The 18994-nt window shown below is 38.0% G+C and overlaps 1 protein-coding gene and 1 long non-coding RNA gene across 11 annotated transcripts in view; one reads left to right on the top strand and one right to left on the bottom strand.

Moving 5' to 3' along the window:
- Positions 1-18994, bottom strand: part of ARL15 (ADP ribosylation factor like GTPase 15) — a 260768-nt gene that overhangs the window by 8616 nt on the left and 233158 nt on the right. The gene's annotated exons all lie outside the window — the stretch shown is intronic.
- LOC135407566 (uncharacterized) lies at positions 12-2133 on the top strand. Its single transcript, XR_010426927.1, has 2 exons — positions 12-752; positions 1879-2133. It is a non-coding gene; the product is annotated as an uncharacterized LOC135407566 (long non-coding RNA).

The raw sequence follows: 18994 nt of genomic DNA on the forward strand, positions 1-18994 counted from the left end.
GGAAAAGGATGGCATTAGAGGTAAAAGAAGTCATGTCTAAAAGAAGAAAACAGAAAAAAAAAAAGGAAATTCTGGCAAATTAAATAGAAACCACAAATGTTGACCTAGTAACCACGGAGTAGAACTCATTGCTTAAATCACCACTGATGCTAAAAAGTAAACTGAAATCCACTCTAGTTTATATTAGTGTGCTGGACTGCAAACTGCACAGCCTCTTGAGCTGCTACGTGTACTTTTCTGCTGGTCCTCTTCTGAGTATAGTGATTTATAAGATTGTGTGGAGTGGATTGATAGCCACTTAATCTTAAATCAACTAGCTCAATCCACTGTCACTCAGGAGTTAACACTTTCATGCTTTTCCCTAAAAATCTGCTAGAAAGTTCCTCATCTGACACCCCACTTGATGGAAAAGGACCTCCTGTCTGACCAGAGCAGCTGCTGTAACGTGTGCAATTGTTAGCCGAAGTCTCATAACATTTATTCCTCCTACAGAGACACTTCACATCATCCTGAAAAGATACTTCACGTGGGTCTGCTTGTATGCTGCTTCATAACAGTGATCTCATCCATATCTAGAGGGATCCTTGTAATGCACCTATGCATCATAAACACTCCCAAAGCACCTGTACCTCATAGTTATTGATTCCATACAGGATATCTGTTACACAACAGGGAGGGGAATGAAAGTGCCCAGATGATGGGATGGTGATATGCCATGGTCTGGAGCAACCTAGCCACAGAGCTATTTCCAGGTGTGCTAGTTGAGGTCAAACACCACTATCAGCCATAGAAATGCCCTGACATTCTAGTTCTTTGAAGATCCATATTTCACTGCTCACTGAATTCCATGTGCCAAAGCCTGTATCTACAATGCTAAAAATTTGGGATGGATCCATTAAGTATGTATTATGATAATGAGAATTATTTGAGCTGCTTTTTTTTTTTTAATTTTAAAATATGACCTGCAGAAGTAAAATCAAAAGAAAAATCAAGTCTGTGTTCTTCAGCATTTCTGAATGATGCCAGCAATTTCTCTAGACAAGATTTTAAAGCCATCAGAAGCCATTTAGCACAATGCCTCACAAGGAGTGGTGAATGCTTTACAAATTAGTGTTCTCGTTTGTACAGCTTTCCAATATTTTTTTTTAAATTTTTTTAGATTTTGAGTTTTATAAAAGACCACCTGAAGCACATCCAACTGAGCTTTGTACTTAGCTTTGTAAGAGGCCTGGATGATATTTTTGGCTCCTAAGTCTTTACAAAGAGGAACACAGTCACTTATAATAATGTACACAGCGCTTTGTGCACTTTTCCATCATCAGAGGTCACAAGCCACAACACTTTTCACGTTGCAAGTGATTGCTGAAAGAAATGTATTTTAAAGAAGATAACTAACTATTCAGAATGAAGAAATAGTATGCCTGGCAAATCAGCATAGCCACACTACTCCAAACAGAGAGCACACAGCTCTGGCAAATACAAATGTGAGACAAGAAAAGAGGGAGTGAGCTAGAGAGTGGGAAGATTTTTAAAATCGATAAGCATTTTGTTTTTACAGATACACAGAGTCATGCTATTATGGGTCTGGGACAAATAAGATGGATGAGAGTGAGGATTGGCACTTCTGAGGTTGCAGAAGTGCCACTGAGATGTGTATGTGGATGGAAGCAAAGATGGGCTTTGAGAAGCTACTAGAATCTATCAGTTCTTTGCACAAGTCTTTACCACAAAACAAGGTACTACAGTGCATTAGTTTTTTGGTTACATTCTGTTCATTTGTTCAAAAGAAATAGTAAATCTCATGTAGCTGCCAAAAACATATACCTATATACTCAGCCTTTCATGTCTTATTCATTGACGATATTCTGTTTATATAAGCATGTGTTTTTCCTACAATTGAAGACATAGAAATAACATGAGAACAGCAGCAGCATATCTATACAGAGAAAACCAGACTTTCAGATGAAGATTCATACAACCAGCACTGCACTGGAAAAACAAGTCAAGGGCTCACAATTATCCGAGTGAAACAGCATCTCTTCTTGAGTGACAAGTGAAACAATGAGAACAGAGAAGTAGGTACTGTACAAAAATGCATCCAATGAAAGCACAGTAAAATATTTTTCTTTATTATCTACAGCTCTAATTCTTTATCTTATTCCAAAGAATTAATCAGAAGTGAAAATCAGACATCATATTCTTTAAGTTACTGTTCCTATTGCTTCCTTTCTTACCCATTGTGTTTTATTAAGTACTTTGGGATGCCACAGATACTGTCTGACAGTTACATATTTAAAGTGTTAGAATATAAAATCCTAAAGAGTAATGCTGAAAATTAGCCTTGGTTAAAGACAGCTATTTGGAGGACATCTAATATTCACATATTTTTTTCTTCCACATACTGCAGAGACACAAAAATGCCAACTTATTGCATATGAAGACAATTTGCTATGTAAGTGTATTCTTAGCACATCCAAATGTGTTCTTAATCTATATAAAAAGTGACTGATTGAATATAAGATCCATTTAAACTTAGAATAACATGTTTAAATGACTCTCATTGCCCTAATCTGTTAACAAAAAACATAGAATGGAACAGATCCAAAGATAATTTTACAAGAAACCTACTAAAAGCTTTTACTATACCACCAATCTCCTCTCTACTGTCTCACTCAGGTTTGGTTTTGTTACATCTTCAGGTAAATAGCTGGAGATGTAAGGAATACAAGTAACTAGTAGAAACTCAACAGTGAAGAAATTTAAAAAGAAATCTTTCAAGGCCTTCCAGAATTTTTGTAGTATCATTTTTTTTAATAGTCTGCAGATACTCATGGTTTACTTCAGAATATAACATTACTGACAGAGTATGTTGATTTCAGCAGCAAAATATGCTAGCTTTAACTACAGATTGTGGCTTTAACTAGCAACAAAACCTGAGACAAAAGTATACAAGTGCTGAGATTTTACCCTCCCCAACCCAAAAAAGTTTACCTGTGATGTAGAATGTCAAAATAACCTTTTCAATAACGAGACGTCCAAAGATCAATCATTATTATGACATCCTTTCTGCAAATAGCATGCTTTCTGTTCAGATAAACAGTATTTTCTAGAGAGGTGCATGTGTGATGATTCATTTGCATGTCTGAACATGTATATAAATCTAGCACTTGAATAAATAACATCTGTATACTGTGCCCACGTCTGGAAAGAAACAAAACACTGTACAGACATGTATTCTTGTATCAACAGCACAGAACAGGATTTCTAAGGGGTTTTGTGGTTGGTTCCCCACATTCATGCTGCCGACACTGTTCCAGTTTAAGAGCCAGTATGAACACAAAAGAAAAGCCATTCAGCAATAGCTGTGGTTCTACAAGATGTGTGCTCCCATGAGCAGATCAGACGGCAGTCATGCCTATTTCTCTTGTTCCTTACCAGGTACAGAGCACAGTGTACAAATGTAGGATGGTTTGAACCTCCCTTCAGGTCTTTTGCTGAAGGGAGTAATATTCATTATGCAAAATCCACACAGCGGAAATGGAAGCTCAGAACTAACTGCAATTAACCATTTCCTGTTCAAAAGCAGAAACTGCAATAAATACATTTTTGAAAAAGTTAACACAAAATATTGGTAAAGCAAAAAGTGTTCCCAGAGACTAGAGAAGCTATTCACTTTAGGTGAATTTAGGTTTTCCTCTGTACACTACAACTATGGAGTACCTTTACAGTGTCATTGAAAAGCCAGATTATTTCTGAAGAAAAGGACCCGAAGGCAAGTGCTATGTCCTAGTAATGCCCCAATTATCATGACTGTATCAGTGAAAAACAAAAGCAGATATCTGGCAAGTGATTCCTGCAGAAAGGGAAACCCAGCTTCTGCAAGGTGCCAGGCAGCTCCTTCCCTCTATCTCTGCATCTGACTCGCAGTTTTACCACCACTATTACACCTAGAGTAAGCATCTCACTGAAAAGGAAATCATACAGAGAAAATACATAGCTGACATCAACTTTTTATGAGGACAAGAAGCTTAAAAGCAGTTGACTAAAATACCTTAATGCAACAGATTTTTCTAAGCACTCTCCACTCAAAGTATAACCTACCTATTCAAATTTGTTGTCTAATGAAGGTAAAATCACCTCTTTAGAATCTGGGGTTCTGGTGCTCAAGGTAAGTCATAATTCTGCACATTTGCAATTGCTAATCGAGTTTTCTTTACACTAGAAATCACCATATGCTAAGTTTGCTGACCACTAGTGACAAGTTGAAAGGTTATAATCACTAGCTTTTGCAGAACATACTTGAAATTTGCACCATTTTACCACTTCTTGATAATCAACTATTATACATGACTATAGCTAAAAAGACCTTAACTAAATACTCTTTACCAGGCTAGGAAAGATTCTATATATGGAAGTTAATGAGTTTAAGTTTGAAACTCACATACAAGAAACAACCAATTACCTTGTCTGAAACACAGGCTTGTAAAACCCTCAGTTACTTGTAAAATGGTCTGCTACACATGAGTAAGATGATGTTTAAATTACTTATTTGATTAGATGCATTCACAGTGAAATTGATTCTTTTAAAGCATTATTTTTAAACTTGATGCAAGTTAACTGTGCAGGATCTAGCTTTATATCATCACAGCCTGTGCAATACAAAGTAGTACAAAGGCAATAAAGCAACAAATAGAATATCTTTCAGCCATAAGCACCAAAAATAAATCTGAGTTGTGATTTTTCTACAGTCTGAAAGTAGCACTGTATCATGGCATTATACCTGACACTTCCAGTTATAATTTAGCACTATTATTCTGTTATGCCTATTATGCAACAGTTGGCATGAGAACGGGGTAATTAGCAACAGGTTATTGAATATTCCTCAATCTCCAACTCAGGAATGCAGTTTTCTTCTTTACAGTGGTCCAGATTTCAAAGAAAAAGAAACAATTGCAAGGAAGCCATGGATGTGAATATATATAAAAAAAGCCCAAAGCTAAAAATAGGTTCTTCAATAACATTTTATATTTGAATGTTTAGCATGGTCTTATAAATACAGACAGATAGATCATGCCAGAGTTACTGAACAGACCAGAATTTGCAAAGTAATGTTTTATGTCTGCTTCCATAACTGGAAAATGGTTCTATTGTTTTATAGTGAATCAGTGTACTAGCAGTATATTGCTAATAATTCACAGATGCTTTAGTGACTTATAACAGGAAAGGTTTACTTGGTAAGAACTAAAATTCAAAATCTTACTAATGTGACATTTCCAACTGTCCTCTCAAAAAAGAAGTCACGTCCTTACAAGATTAAGCACTAACAATAGTTTTTCAAAAAATTAATACTACAAAGTGTTTTATACATTGCTCCAAAAAAGCTGGAAAACATGCCCTGTTGCCTACTGCAAAACTGTTTTGGAGATGAATCAAATTCTCAGACTTTGAATAAATAAGTATTTGCACATTGTACAGCAGTTTACTGAACATGCAGTGAAGAGTGCCACCAGCCACACTGTTTTATAGTCCAGTTGTAGACAGACTGATATAAAGGACAGTATCATTATCATGTCAGTCAGACCACAGGCAGTGCAGCAGGAATTGGAGAGGGGAAGTACGGAGAGGTGAGAAGAGATCAGCCATACAAAATAGCTTTAGATTACTTACAAGCAATAAAACATTATGCTTCTAAAGATGTCTAACTCATCACTGCAGAAATTACTTCAAATAAAAAAAATTCCAGTCCAGCTGGTAGTGTATCAGCTTGATGTTTGCCAACTGGAAAGCACAATTCTGCAAAAGCACTTGACAGAGTTTGAAGCAGAGTATATTGAAAAGTGGACAATGCTCAGAAAAATCAAGATGAAAAAGTAACATTTGTCACAGGAAACAAAAAAATGGTTCATCTGTTCCCTTGATAAGAGTTGAAATGTATTAACAGGATCTGTCAGTAAAAATAAAGTATAAATGCAATCACCTGGGTTTAGATTAAAGACAAATGCAGGACAAACAAGTACAACTGGATCCTATAAAAAAAATCCACCGGCTGGTGGTCTGATTAGACCTTCAGCTATTCTTGTAGGAGGGGAGAGAGCAGTTCTGCTTATTTTATAGAAAGCACATGCAAAGACCATAATGCCTCTATGTATGATTCGTATACTCCATCTTTAATTAAAAGTTAACATATGTCAATTTTGTGAATTTTCTGAATTTTACCATAAATGCCAGATAAAACACTAAGTTCTTTCCCTTTTCGCCTTGTTTGTATTCATGGATACAGTAAATACAGAGAGAAAGCCAGTGGAACTACATTTGAAGTTATATTGTTCTACTAATATAGCCTGGACACTCACAGGTCATATATAAACCGATCCTTACTTCTGTGGACACACTCAGTCATTTACTTTGCACAGTGAATTTTCTGACCTAAAGGGTAAACATGAACTGTTCGATTATTTGTTTTTCATTATCCACAGTATATGATTGATCAGCTAAGTCATTTGGTTTGCCTTCTTCACTGGACAACATTTTAAACCATGCCACTAACAGACAGATAACCCAATAAACAATACCACTTGTGTTTGTGCACAAATACCCTGGATAACATGCAGCTTCTCATTCTCTATCTTCCTTTCACCACAAACATTCAGAGATAGTAAGTTCACTTTGAGTTATGCAATCAATTCATGCTTGATACAACAATACAGGAAAGATACGGGATTGCACTTTAGCTATCAACTACACATTAGTCTACAAGCAAGAACATCTCAGCTTGTATCATATACAAAGGTAAAGTGACATTATCATTAAAATGGCTGCACAAAAATGCACAGCTGAAGAAAAAGGAGAAATACAATGTCTTCTTAACGTCCTACCCAATACTGTTATGCCTCGTTAAGCACTTCCAACATCTTGATGGGCTACAAAGAAGTAAAAACACTTGGTCAAGAATTTCCTTTTAAAGAAGAGTCCATTTACCTACAACCAGTACCAATCTGCAAAGATACGTATACAACCAGTGCAACAGAAACCCATTTCACAGGAAAAAACATCCAAACATTTATGGCCTTACACTTTGATATTGGCACATATCTGCCACTTACACTTTGCAAGACATTGTGATACCACAGCAATACAGACCACGCTCTATCTGATACAGACAAATCCGGAACATTTTGAACCTAGCTTGTACTTAAAGCTGAGGATATTCAGAAGCAGGAAACTGCAAGGAGAAAAATTAGTAGAGAGACATCAAAAAGGACAAAAATAATCCCTTTGTCTACAATTGCTAGCATTAATATATTTTATGACCATGATCTAGGCCACCTTCCTGCAGAAGGAAGCTTGTGCAAAGAAGTGGAGGTCAAGCCTAGAGTGATGCGGTTCACTGAATGACCAAACAGAGGTTTACATATTTGCTTTATGGCTGCTGGCACTGGTTTTGGCCTAGAAGCCTCTAATGAACAAAGAGAGCTCTGATCCTTTCTGGAGCCATTCATACGTGATTAAGATCCAACAATACAGCACTTTGATCAACTGAGCTACAGAAAGATTGGATGTTTCCTGAAGGAGTCATTTCGGGTGAAAAGGGAGGAGAAGAAAAGAAGAAGAAAATTTTCCTGATCAGGTCAAACTTACTGAGACAGCGCTCTTCTCACATCTGACACGCATTGTACTCTCTTGAGAGTTTTGAAGCTTTGGAAAGATGACAGATGACTGAGGTATGGAAAAGAGGAATGAACTGTGGTATCACTGTATCAAACTCAAAGAATAAATTTAACTTTTTGAAGATGGAATAAGATTCATTTTCAAGAGAAGGCAATTGAGTTAGCTTATGCAAGGCATATTGCAACAAAGAAGGACATACAAATGTACAACCATTACAGCAAATTGAATAGCATCTTTCATAGATATGTTTGAAAAGCTTGCAGCACTATAGTAAAAAATACATACTTCTTCATTCTGGTGCAGCTGAAAACAGCAGGAGATACATGGGTAAGTCTATAAAAAAATCCCAGAGAATGAACACCTGGTTCCTTGAAAGTAATCTTTCTATCTTTACACCAATATACTTCACATAACCCAAGAGAATTAAAGGTCTGTTTGAAGTTAGAAGAGCATGTTCATGACACACCACTTGCAAGAGTATTTACTTTTTTTCAGCAGACATAAGTATTAAGCACAGGTGATGGATTCAGATCCACAGGAATGAACAGAGGTTGGAATGTCTAGACAACCAGGAAAGCATAACACAGGTGTGACAACTGCTTGACTATCACATTTCAACATTTTCAGTATAAACTAAGTAACTTTCATCATCTGTTGATATAAAAGCAGAAGAGGGGAAACATATTTGGCTTTGTCTACTACGAATATCTACTCCTAATAATTTATTTTGGAAGCTACTTCTCCTTTTCATATTTGAGTTGGATGCTTCCAAGTCCACCTGGGGATGGCTCAGCTCTCCGGCTATCCAATACAACAGTTCTCAGTTCGGAAAACAATTTAAATTATTTGTCACTGGTTTAGTGAGATTGCTCATACTTGAATGCTTATGTGCTGACCTACTGGAAAGCAGGTGATTTTTGGCTCAAAAGAAAATCTTCATATTTGAAATTTAAACTCTAACATTTTGAATTCTTTGGCAATGATGTGTACCATAATTCCTCATGTACAAAACACACAAAACACATTATCTTTCCTTGGATGATTTTTGAAAACCAACAATGTAGAGCTGCGCTGACAGCCAACTACTAAGAACAGGAAAGCTGAGGTGAAAGCAAAGGGAATCAACAAGATGGTAACCCCAAAAGTAAAATCTGTTGTCACTATTTGTCATTAAAGAAGGATTTCCCACCAGTCTTGTACCATAAAAGAGAATCCTTCCCTTTATAAACTACTCTGCATTATAGTGCTATAATGTCAAGTGCATATTAAAAAAATCTTGAACTACTGTGTGTCTGTACACAAGCAAGGCAACTAAAAAGTTATCTACTTCTTAAAGCAGTACCACCAAAAAAATGTGGAAGAAGCATTTTGCATCTCCAAGAGATTTAGGAGTTGAAGTTATAGAAAGGGAAGTTTCATTTTTCCCATCACACATCTGCAGTATAAATGCAGACAGCTTATCACTATAATCTTCAATAATTAATGTTTGATTACTCTTGTCATAATTTCTTATGCTTCACAAAATAATCTCTAATTAATAATTCAATTTTAATCAAATAATTAAAAATTTATTAGAACACATTTGCTATTACAAATCCATGAAATGGAGACAATTTAACAAATCCATTAGACAAGTACAAATACAATTTTTGGAACTATAGAACTGTAGACAAGAAATCAGTCCCTTTTCAAAAACCGACAGCGGGTCATTCCCCAGGACTGATCTGTGAATTAGCAGAGGAGCAGGAGTCTGGACAGCAGCACTCCCCCATGACATTTACAAAGCTGCAGTTCATTAATATTACTGCCAAGAGTAGAACCTGGTCTGACAGATCAAAACAACTTATTGACCCTATTTAGAATTAACAACAAGGCATACATTTTAATGGCAACTAAGTAGTTAAGCCAGTTGCTAATCACCACCAACCTGCAACTGGGCGGGCACAGCAACACCCTTGCTTTCAAAACTTCCTACAGCCATACACCACTGAGATGTTTGACAGCACTACTGTGACTGCTCTTCTTCACCTTTAGGAGTTTTCCACTTTTCAGAGTTGTCTGTACTGCAAAAGTATCCCATATGTAATTGTGTGACAATTTTTACTATTTTCATTATATTCTGTGTCTTGGACACTCTGTTTTGTTCTTTTCTAGTGACAGAGGAACTGATTTTTTGGCACTAGCTTTCAAACAAAAAAAATGCACTATCTTAAAGGTTATTATAACAGATTATGATAATTAAATTGCATACAGAGTACTGATGTACTGCAGCTGTATAGTTATGCCCAGCTTCTTGAACAGGCTTTCCCAGAAAGCTCTACAACTTCCTTCCTGATTTAAGTTCAAAGTAAAAGACATAGCAAACTTTTGACTGAACTTGTCTAAACTATATGTGGAAGGTAGAGCTTTCACTTGGAGAGCTGCCAGCCCACCTTTGGCTCCCAGCAACAACCAAATATACAGCTGCACCTAGGTTCAAGGATGAGAATTTGGCATACTGGCAGCAGTCAAATAGAAAAAAGTTTATTCCCAGACTCCACGGGTAAAGGATCACCCTCTTTGCTTTGACTGGCCACCTGGAATAAGGGAGGCAAATTTTCCTTGCATTTACTAGCCATGAGCAAAGTCTGCTTCACTTGCTATTCAAACTTCACTGTAGCAACAGAATGGTCCATGTGATTCAGGGACAAAGGTGAATCCTGCAGGACTGATGCCCTCCACAAACGCTGGAGTCACAAATGGTGACTAGAGCTCCAGATGTGGGCTAACATTGAAATCAAGTTAAGTTTGCTCAGCAGAAATGGAAGAGAGCTAAGGAGACTACACAGTTGTGAGTTTTTTGGTTTGGATTTTTTTTTTAACATTTTCTTCTTCCATAGTTCAGCTCAAAAGAGAACCCATGAAGGTAGGAATGGGTAAAGAAATGGTGAAGGATACAGGCAACAGACAGTAAAAGATAGACATGTTCCGTTAGAAAATGAGGGAAACATACAGAACTCAAAGCAGAAAGTTCAGATCATGATTAGTTTCACATTAATTTTATTTATTGGAAATTGCAAGAGGTCAATATGAGGCATTATTGTACAAGACCTCCATCTCCATTACAGCTAATCATATATTTCCAGTATTTCCTATTCATTTCAGAAGTCAGCTGAGATCTCTCAATCCATAAAACCCATATTTTGGGTCATAATTCAGGGTTTAATAAAATGTATTTTGCAAATAGTACTGAGATGTTAAAGGAATACCACACTACTCCCTGTCTTTCAGACTCAACCTGAAAAAGCTTCAATGTAAGCAGAATTTTATGATTCATACTCATTCATTAATGCAAGTACCAACTGCAAACCACTTTTTAATCCATGCTAGTTCAACTATACCACTGCTAAATACAAGTCATCATCATGACATTCCCTGAAAGCATGGCTAATAAAACAATATGGTAACATTTACTCTCCTCATACCTAGTTACAGGATCTAATATTCAGTTAACAGAGTATCTACAATTCTATAGATAATCATATATATAATATATAGAGAGAAGGTAAGACATTCAAACCATGTCTTCAATAAAATTAAAATTCGAATCTTAGATTTTTTTTTCTTTTTGTAAACACATAACCCTTGAGCATTTTGAGTTCAGCAAATTTTGTTTGTTTACAGCTATATTGCTTTCTTTCATTCTAAGGATGCATCTACTTTAGGCATCACTTAAGCAGGCATAAAGAAACTCTAGATTAACACAAAACACGATAGGGATACCAGCTCTCTTTCTCAAAAAGGACTGTTGGGTTCTCGAAGACTTTTGTGCAAGAATACCACATGATGTTGGAGATGCTAATGAAGGAAATGTCATCTATCCCTGTGAGCTAAGTAAGTATTATTTTCCCAGTTTTGCAGATTAAATGCAGAAAGGAAGGATTAAAATTCTCAGAAAAAACTCAGGTAAGGTATTTCACCAAGTGTTTGATTACAAATTTTGAGCAGTCCCACTCAGGTGGGTAAATCCTTCACTTCTGACTTGCAAGCAACTTTTTCCAATTCTTCCCACCCACCTCCATTCCAAGTATGTTGGAATAAGCTCAGCCAGGTAGTGGTTAGCCAGAAGAAAAACAACACTTCTTTTTAGGAACTGACACCAGCTCAGACTTGTTCTTTTCTGAGTCTGCGCCTTGGAGAAGATCAGGAAACTTGTCATTTCTACACAGAAACTGCCTCCTAAAATAGATTCACTTACAAACAGGCTCTGGCAGCACCTGGATTTGGCACATCTTGTAACCCTGGAAAGGGAATCAGACTGGTGAGTTTGTAAGGAGCTGTGACATGTTTCTGGTTTTCCTTAGAACTCCTTCTCTTTTTGAAAAACACAGGGAATTATCAGTACTTATCGTCTAACTATTCAGTAAATTCCTTACAGAGGAGTGAATATATCCAAATTCTCAGTCAATTAGCTAGTCAAAAGTTAGACTGCCAAGCAGGTTAAAGCAGAAAAAGGTGTAGACAGTTGGTTTGCTCTGACAACAAAGGTAACCCATCTCTCTTTAGATCATAGAATCACAGACCCATAGAATGGCCTGGGCTGGAAAGGACCTTAAAGATCAGCTAATTCCAACTGCCCTGGCAAGGGCAGGGTTGCCACCCACTAGACCAGATTGTTCAGAGCCCCATTCAACCTGGCTTTGAACACCTGCGGGTCATCCACAACTTCTCTAATCAACCTGTTCCAATGCCTCACAGTAAAGGATTTCTTCCTAATACCTAACATAAATCTACTCTCAGTTTAAAGTCATTCCCCCTTGTCTTGTCATTACATGACCTTTTAAATAGGCACCCTCCATCTTTCTTGTAGGCTCCATTCAGGTACTGGAAGATCACACTTTGGTGACCCCAAAGACTTCTCTTTTCAAGGCTTAACAAACTCAATTCTCTTAATCTTCCTCAGAGGAGAAGTGATCCATCTCTAATCATCTTGGTGGCCTCCTTTGGACCCTCTCCAACACATCAACGTCCTTCCTGTGCTGGGGACCCCAGAGCTGCAGCACTCCAGGTGGGTCTCATCAGAAAAGGGAAGGGGCAGAATCACCTCCCTCAACCTTCTGGCCACGCTGCTTTTGATGTAGCCCCAGGGCAGGATTGGCTTTCTGGGCTGCAAGTGTACATTCCTGGGCCTCTTATCCACCAGCACACCGAAGTCTTTCTTGACAGTGCTGCTCTTGATCTGTTCATTCCTCAGTCTGTGTTGATACTAGGGTTGCTGCAACCCAGGTGCAGAACCTTGCACTTGGTCTTGTTAAACCTTGTGAGATTCCCATAGGTCCATTTCTCCAGCTTGTTCAGATCAAATGTTCAGAAGCAGTAAATTATAATGATTTAAATGTATGAAAAAAATAGGATTTTTTACTAACTTCTCTCCCAGTATCTACCAGTATAATGAATTATAAATCGTAAATACAGTAATCCTTTTTATCTATGTCTCTCAACTTTTTCACATAACTGTGATATGTCCATATAAAGTGTTTGGGTTTTTTTTTCCTTCAGGTAAGTTTGAACATGAAATTCAGTGGGTTTAAAATTGAGTAAAACCCAGTTTATACAAACCATGTTTTGTTAGCAAATATATCTATTATTTTTATGGGTAAATTTATGCATAAAGAATTGCAATATGTTAAAAAAATTTTGCCATTTCCCCACGTTTATATCTATATTAGGAGTTCCAGTGTTATGTATATGTCATATCTATAGTTGTTCAACGTATCTATAGTTGAGACTTCTGCTTGGCATGAAGCCAAGGAGAAGATTCTAAAGCCCATTAACAGTGTATCATGATTGTGAATTAAAGAATCCTGTGGAATCATAAACTGTCTAGAAAGAAAATTAGAAAAATAATAAAATTTGATCAAAGGGTTAATATATTTTTATTAGTGCCTGGCAGCAGACTAGTAATAGACCATTTAAATGTGTACAGCAATATAACTGTCTTATGTCAGATGCATACTGGTGAAAAAGTCTGCAGACAGTAGAGTACTTATACTCTAGACACTAGAGTAATAATAATAAAAAAGCCCCAACCAACCAACCAACCAACCAAAAAAAAAAAAAACAGACAAAACCAAACAAAACAAAAAACAAACTAAACAAAAAAACCCCACAAAATAAAAACCAAACAAAAACTCCCAAACAAACAAACAAAATAAACCCCACCCAAAAACCTGACTAGACTTCAATAGCTCTCCTCTGTATTTATCAAGCTGATATTCTCTGGAATGTGGAGACTTTTCTAAAGGACTCAAAACATTACCAAATGTTTTCAGGCTATCAATGTCAATAATTACATAGCAAGCACTGCTGGGAAACTACATTCCCACATTAAAATCCCAGTCTAAAAAGCTCAAAACATAACTACCCCCACCAAACTCTGTCTAAACAAGGTAAAAATAGCTGTTCCATACACAGAAAATTTGCACAGGCTAGAAGATGAATGCTGCAAGGTAGAACTATGTCTCTGTCAGTGGCTGAAAAAGCAATATTTTGAAGTATGTCTGGCCGATTAGTCAAGAATGTCATAGCAAGTCTAAGCAATAAAATTACTACTTTTTTCATAATAGAATATAAAATGAGTATAGAGTATTTTGTAAGTTAGATTTTATATTTCCTCAAACACTCGAGTCCTGAGAAGCCAGATTTTATGTTTTCAGAAAGTCTCGTGCTTATATACCAAAATGACTGTATTTAAAAAAAAAAACAAGGATGTTTAAGAAGTTCCAGGCTCTTTTTCTGGCTTTCCCATTTAAGTTCAGTGACATCACAAAGCTACTATTAATTCATTTTAGCTACTAACACATTTGAGAAGTTTGTGGATGTGGAGTTTATGAACACAACTGAAGATTCTCCAAGTAAATACAAACAGAAAGTCAGAATTTAGCTGGCTATGGAAGTATTAATGGTAAGCTTTTGTTGTCTTCCTCCCTCACCAATATGGTCTTACTGTTTACTTGTTATTTATATATATTTATACAAAATTTAAAGATAGAAAGGAAAAACTTCAAAGAAAAAGGATAAAATAAACATGGCCTGTTTATCCCTCTTCATTCCTTCCCCTCTCCCCCTCAATCAAGTGCCTTTCCTGTGCTTACCTTGTTCTGATCTTTCAAATCCACCCAACTGGACAAGAACCATCTGCTGCAGCACCACAGCCCACAAGGCCAGGAATAGCATGGAGAACCATAGCATCACTTAGCCAACAGGCTGTTTTCTCACGACTACTGAAAATGTGTCCAAGAGCCAGGTCATACTGCCTTCCATCTCCCACAGAACAGATTGCAGTGACTCAGGATCCTTCTGGGTCAGAAGTCCTCTGGGCCAACCTGCTGCTGCTGCACACAGCACTAATTCACTCTCTTACAGCCACCTCACCAAGCCTGTTTTCAAATCATTTAAATGTGTTCTGGCAGACAGCTATGACAAATAAATGTCTTTTACCAGCATACTGAGTGAACCTTTGGGACATTCAATGAGAACAGACATGCAATTCAGTCTAACACTGGACAACTTGTTTTTCTTAATATGCTTTTTTCTTAAATGATGCTTCTCCAAACTACATCAAATGTTATAGTGGTATCATGTTTTCTTTGCATTTCAGGAGGACCTCTCAGAATTATACCTGGAGTCCCAACACCTTACTGTGCAAAGCAATACTTATTTTAGTGATTTAATTAATCCATTCCAGGTCAGTAAAGCATGCACACATTTATGTGAGTCAACTTCACAGACTATAAAAAAGAAACAAAGCAGGGGAGAAGTTACTGCCAGAGAGAGAACACCTTTATATAATAAAAATTAATAAACTTCACAGCAGAAGAACTCAGATGAAATTATAGTGTATGCTTCCATTTTGTTTCCTGCTTACTATGTAGTAGAACTTATTTTGGCAATTAAATCATAGTAAGAAAGATGTTTATATACCGAGCTTCCCTTATGTTCTGCTCATCCTCCCCCTAAACACACATACTAAGACACAGAAATTAATCAAACTGCAAAAAAGTCCAAACAACTCCTAAAATAGTCTCAAAACCATTTTCTTGAAAAAGATTCAGGTACCACTTGAAGTCAATAGAGCAACTTTCCTGTTGGTACCTTATATGGAAGTAACTGAAATGTGAAATCTTCATACAGAAAGAGAGCTATACTAAGCAAGTTAAATAGTGTTGTCTTGCCTTGGTGTTATTCTTTACCATTCACCACAGCCTCAGTTTGATAATACCCTACTGATAGCATGAAAAATGTATTGAGAGCTTCTGGTATAAAGCAATACCGTGACTACCTAATTAGTATCATAAATATCACATCTTTTTCCAATTGAAAACATGACCAATAGTTCCATTAAAACTTTTGTATTATACTAAAACAAGTTTGAGATACATGAATTGAAGTACAGGAACAGTGAATTGCCTTGTTTACCTACTTAAAAAAAGTATTTTAAAAGCCAGTATAAAATTCTGGAACATCAGAGCAAGACTGACTTCAATACAATATCACTAGTAATGATAGCTTAAGAACCAGAAAAAGGAGGCAAGGGGGAAAAAAAGGAAATTATTTCCCCAAGCAATTGTAATGTCTGCTAAAGGACAGAAGGAAGGTGACTGGTAGCATCAAGATAAGCAATAGATCTAAAGAATCTGGGAAGTCACTGTGCTCTGTACACCTCCATTGCAAATTGTAAATTACTTTCAGTGGTGTTTTTTACTCTTGAAAGGTGTTCCAGAAGTTCCAAACACAGAAGTACTTAAAAAACCACTCACAACTTTGTTGGCTGCTCGTCAGAGCCTTTTGCTCTGAGAGATGTTTCCTTAATAGCTACAGCAAAGTTGATTTGTAGACTATATAAGAAAAAAAAAAAGATGAAACCTTGAAGCCTTCCTTGCTGATCTGTACACAAATTTCAGGAAAGGTGGGAAAAGCTCTTCACGTGGGACAAATGAGGAGAAAAGCACAGTGGAAGTTGTACCTTCAGACAATGATGTTCTTTTTACAACCCAGAGATCCATGGTTCTTTAGCCCTTAAAGTTACATGGCTCTTTACTGACAACATCCTCCTCCTTTCAAAGATAAAAATAACCTGGTGCTAATGAAAAAAGAAGTTTAATGTCTGTACTTAAAAACCAGCCAGACACCATGGGGTCACAAAGCAAGAAACTCTTAGGCAACAAGCTGCAAGCTAGAAGGAAGTGCTATTAATCTGCTGCACCTGGTGGCTCTTCTGCAGCTCCTACCGGAGAACCAGGATGAGACTTTGTCCACCCCAGGACTACTGAGGCATGCAGAAAGGTAGAGCACAACAGAGCCAGCAGACTGAAACCAGACAGCTACTGTGCTACCCAAGCAATTATTTCTGCATACTGGCTTTCTGTATCTCTAGGCAGGTATCTTAAGCTCAGAGGAGCTCATTTTCTGTTTTAAAGGCCCTGATGCTCAAAAGCAAATATTCTGAAAATGACTGCTGAGTGTCAGGAGCTACCATAAATGCTGTGACAATGAAGAAAGAACTGTTCATAAAGACTGTGTCCTCCCCTGCTCCCTGTGAGGGCAACTACAAGTTCAACTGCAACCATTCACATGTGAAGCTCTGCCAGGTTATGCTTGCTTACAGACTGCTCATGTAACAGCAGTATTACTGAGTGCAAAAGTTCCCAACTGAGAATAAAGAGCTCCTCGGTAAAAAGAGAGAAATGTCAGCCTGAAGAGATTGGGCTTTTCCTGATGGAAATGTCTCCATTGAAATTCCTCCAAATTTAATATGTGAGACCATAGAGTTTTTAATTAAGAGTTCAGGAGGCTAATTTAAATTATTTGCACACAAAAAAAGCCCAACAAGACCCAGATAAATGTACATAGAAAGTTTATTAAAGAATACCAGCTGTGAATGAGCAAATCAACTATCTCAAAAAACTGATCTACAGAAATAAAGGCCAGCATTTTTTACTCATTCCACAATCTAGACATTCATTTTCTGATTTGTCAAAGTTCTTAGCATTTTACACAACATTCCAGATTCAAAGTGCCTACTGAGTCTTTGATTGACAATATTTATCACGGGAAAGTTCTGTCAAACTGGGTATCAAGAAAAAAGAACCGAGGGAACACACAGTAAGGAACCACTAAAAATCACTAGGTTCCAGTCATCTATTTGTCATTAGACAAAACAATCTATGACAAAGGTAGGCAGATAGAATCATAGAATCATAGAATCAGCTGGGTTGGAAAGGACCTCCGAGATCATCAAGTCCAACCCTTGATCCACTACCGCTGCAGTTACTAGACCATGGCACTAAGTGCCACATCCAGTCTCTTTTCAAAAATCTCCAGGGATGGAGAATCCACTACTTCCCTGGGCAGCCCATTCCAATGTCTGATCACCCTCTCTGTAAAGAAATTCTTTCTAATATCTAACCTAAACCTCCCCTGGCACAACTTGAGACCATGCCCTCTTGTCTTGCTGATGGTTGCCTGGGAGAAGAGACCAACCCCCACCTGGCTACAACCTCCTTGCAGGGAGTTGTAGAGAGTGATGAGGTCTCCCCTGAGCCTCCTCTTCTCCAGGCTGAACAACCCCAGCTCCCTCAGCCTCTCCTCACAGGACTTGTGCTCGAGTTCCTTCACCAGCCTTGTTGCTCTCCTCTGGACCTGCTCCAGCACCTCAATATCCTTCCTGAACTGAGGGGCCCAGAACTGGACACAGTACTCGAGGTGTGGCCTCACCAGCACTGAGTACAGGGCAAGAATCACTTCCCTGGTCCTGCTGGCCACGCTGTTCCTGATACAGGCCAGGATGCCCTTGGCCTTCTTGGCCACCTGGGTACACTGCTGGCTTATGTTCAGCTTCCTGTCCATCCAAACTCCCAGGTCCCTCTCTGTCTAGCTCCCTCTCCAGCCACTCTGTGCCCAGCCTGTAGCTCTGCATGGGGTTGTTGTGGCCAAAGTGCAGGACCCAGCACTTGGCCTTGTTGAACCTCATCCTGTTGGAATCAGCCCAACTCTCCAACCTATCCAGGTCCCTCTGCAGAGCCCTCCTGCCTTCCAGCTGATTGACACTCCACCCCAACTTAGTGTCATCTGCAAATTTGCTGATGGTGGACTCAATCCCCTCATCCAGATCATCAATAAAGATATTAAACAGAACTGGGCCCAACACTGATCCCTGGGGGGCACCACTAGTGACCGGCTGCCAACTGGATGCAGCCCCGTTCACCACCACTCTCTGGGCCCGGCCCTCCAGCCAGTTCCTAACCCAGCACAGAGTGCCCCTGTCCAAGCTGTGGGCTGACAGCTT

This window comes from Pseudopipra pipra, chromosome Z (assembly GCF_036250125.1).
Source record: "Pseudopipra pipra isolate bDixPip1 chromosome Z, bDixPip1.hap1, whole genome shotgun sequence".
NCBI lineage: Eukaryota > Metazoa > Chordata > Aves > Passeriformes > Pipridae > Pseudopipra > Pseudopipra pipra.